The sequence below is a fragment of the Gopherus flavomarginatus genome, chromosome 5 (assembly GCF_025201925.1).
Source record: "Gopherus flavomarginatus isolate rGopFla2 chromosome 5, rGopFla2.mat.asm, whole genome shotgun sequence".
NCBI classification, from domain to species: Eukaryota; Metazoa; Chordata; order Testudines; family Testudinidae; genus Gopherus; species Gopherus flavomarginatus.
Window position 1 is genome coordinate 5112580 of NC_066621.1, and position 3505 is coordinate 5116084.

Below are 3505 nucleotides of genomic sequence, written 5' to 3' on the forward strand. Positions count from 1 at the left end.
TCTGAGCGGGAGAGCAAGGGACCCCTACAGGGAGCTAGTGGAAGGGGAAAATGGAGCCCTTTGGCACTCACAGAAACTCTCTCCCCTCTCTGTGGAGCAGGGTCCTTCCCTCTGCCCCTCAAATTCCTTCACCTGGGGCAGGAGCTCTTTCCCTCACACCCACTCCCCTCCTCCCTTTCCTTAGTCTACCTCCATCCCATTCCCCCTGCGCCCAGGCAGAGCTCTCCCTGCCCCATATGGCGCAGAAAGGCCCTTGTGTCGGGGTCACAGCTCCACCCTCACTGAAGCTCGGAAAGCTCCACTTTTGAGGAGGTGGGGGTGGGACAGAGGCTCAGGGCTAGCTTCACCTCCTGCTCTTTATTCTCCCCTTGGCCCTTCTATGGGGTCTCTGGATGTGAAAGGAATAGGAGCCCCTTCCCAGCTGTTTTCCAGGCCCTGGGATCTGGCAGGAGGGATAGCTCGTTGGTTTGAGCATTGGCCTGCTAAACCTAGGGTTGTGAGTTCAATCCTTGAGGGGGCCATTTAGGGATTTGGAGATTGGTCCTGCTTTGAGCAGCGGGTTGGACTAGATCTCCTGAGGTCCCTTCCAACCCTAATAATCTATGATGATCTTGTAATGGAGCCACATCAGGGAGCAGTGGGGACAGGTCACCTCATCCCATCCAAGCAAGCAATGCTGGCCCTCAAAGAGGCTTAGATGGAAGACCCCACAGTCTTGTGGACGTAAGAGCCATTTACGCCTGTGGGTCTCTTGAGGGGGGAAATGGCATCCTTGATGCATAGCCTGGCTGGAAGCTTCCTGGCTCCCAGCTCTGGGACAGAGACATCTCCATCATCGTACCACCCTGGTTTTGTTCTTAGGAAGGGTCTCCCCAGAGATGTCCTTGAATCTGGATTCCTGAGAGCGTTTCTGACAGGAGGCTCCAGCCCTCGGGCATGAACAGAGCATCAGGCAGTCTCGACCACATGGCAGCTCCACTTCCCGCAGCAGGGCAAACCCATCAGCTCCCAGAATCCCAACTCTTTGACTTCCTTCTGCTCAGCAGTGAGGTTTCTCCAGCCCCGTCACCAAACCTGTCAGCCTATGAATGAGGAAGGGCCTGAACGTCAGAGTCATCAGAACAAGCAAACTCCAGTTCCAGGCAGTGGGGCCTGTGTGTACTCAATCCCCTGGAAACCAGGTCTGAAATGGGGAGCAAGGACCCCAGGCCAGTAACAATAGGAGTGGACAGGGCAGGCCTGTAAAAGGGTGCTTTCCCCTGGGCTGCACAGCCTAGGGCCTAGCCAAGCTGATTATAGAATGAGCCCTAACTGAGAGGCAAAAGTGGTGAGAGGCCTGTGGGTGCAGACTGTACAAGCGCATAGCCGGTGACAGCGACGAGATGATGAGGGATGAAGCATGGACAAGAATAGTACTTGCCCCTCGTGTTTGCCAGTTTCTAAGGAGGAGCATATATGACAGGGAGGCTTGATCTGTGGGCAATAATGCCTGGAGCTAGGTTAAATGGATTACAGAGTGAGCCCCACCTGAGGGGAAAGCCAGGGAAAACTGCAACAAAGCTACAGGAGCAGGCCTGGCTGTTTGGTACGGGGCCTTGAGGCAGAACCTAGAATCCAGAGTAGGACTGGTTCTCCCATGGTCTCTAAGGAAGGGGACATACAAGGCCAGAGAGAGGGCTACCAAGGTCAGCAAGGGCAGACCAAGCCAAAGTCAGGCTGAGGAAAACCCCGAACGGACAGAGGACCTTGTTTCGGTTAAAGACATTTTTGGACTTTTTGTTTTGGGATGAGCGCGACCCAGGAAGGAGTGGAATAAAAGATGGTCACCTGGCTGAAGGGCTGAGTTTCCAGGCAAAAAACTGCCAGAGTGCCCTACCAACTCTCAGTGGGGGTGCTAGCCCAGCAGGCACCAGGCCTTGGCAGGAAGGGGCACCTATTGATGAGTGAACTCTATTACAAGCCTGCTTCCATTTATGGAAACAGTCTGGTATTGGAGAGGGGTGGGGATGGCCTATGGGAGAAGATGGCTGGAGGGGTCATACAGAAGCGGCAGCAGGGTCCAGTGATGAGAGCAGGGAACAGGTTATACTGCAGCCCTGCCACTGAGTGGGAACATGATCCTGGCCAGGTCACTCTCCCACCTGGTGCCTCACTTTCTCTATCTTTGAAATGGATCATCCTGTCCCACATTAAGAAAGTGTTTGATCCTCTGCTCTTGCTTCCCAAATCCCTGCCCTCCTTGCCCCACACAGGCCTCTGCCCTGTTCCTCAAACTTCTGTGCCCATGTTAGTGCCTGGGTCGCCCCGCAACTGCAAGGTCTCATGTACAGTCTCCTGCTAGCAAACCGAAACCGCCCCTAGATCCAGAATAGGAATCGCAATTCCTGTGCGCTTCCCTCAATGGAGTATAGACCATGGGCATGAGGAAGACCAACACTCACATCCAGGTAGATCATCAACCTACTCCTCTGTCCCAGGAGCAGGAAGGCCCCTGGTTCTTGCTCTCTGGGTAGCTGGAGCTGCTAAGTTGGGGGTGTGGTGGGCCACTGGGCCACCCATGGTCAGGGCTGTTGTCAGAAGTGTTGTTGTCAGATGCTACCGGTGTGGTGCTCTGCTCTGCTCTCTCCTTGTTGGTATCACTCGGCTGCGTGCGTGTGTTCCCTCTGCGTGCTGTCCCAGCTCTGCAGATAGCTGATACAGCAGACCCGACGAGAACCCCCAATGACCACAGAGTCTAGTAAGGTACAAAGGCACGTCGGCCAGGTTTATTGCGCTCGGACACACTTGCAGGGTCCCCGTAGAGTACTTAGTCTACCGGGCATACTGCGACAGAGTGCCTCTTGTCAATGGACTCGGCTCAGTCAGTGGCGGGACTTTCCACTGCCCCCTAGGCCGGACAAAGACATCGCTCCAGGGATACATTTTTATACACAGGTACAAACAAGTTACACATCACTCCTGACGTATTGAGGTGCAGCCCCTCTATGCAGCAAGGTACAACCCCTTTACGTAGTAAGGTGCCGCCTCTCATCTTGTACATGTTGGCTCGATCAAAACAACTCTATCCATCATATTACCCTTTTGCCCCTGTCATTGGGATGGGTCAGTCTGTTCCTTGTTATCTGTGTGGAATGTGCAAGTATGTGAATGTTCTGATCTCTAGTGTTCAGTACCTTTTTAGGTACGTATCTTCTTGCAGCATCAGCCCTTTCCTTGCCAGCTTCTGTGAGCAGGGCCTGCCTCTGGCTCACAGCTTCACTTTGCTTTATGTTAGCAAAGTCTTGACCATTACTTTAGTTCAGGCCTCATACTGGGCCTTTATCAGGGCCTTCACTTACTACAAGGGCAGAGCAGCATTTAACCAGTTATCAGTCCATGAGAGGACCTTATGATGTATGTGTATGGCACAATAATTCTTCATAGAATCAGTTGATTCAATTGCTTATTCTTTGGGGTTCAGACCCTCTGTTCTCTTCAAGAGCAGCAAAGAGTCCTGTGGCACGTT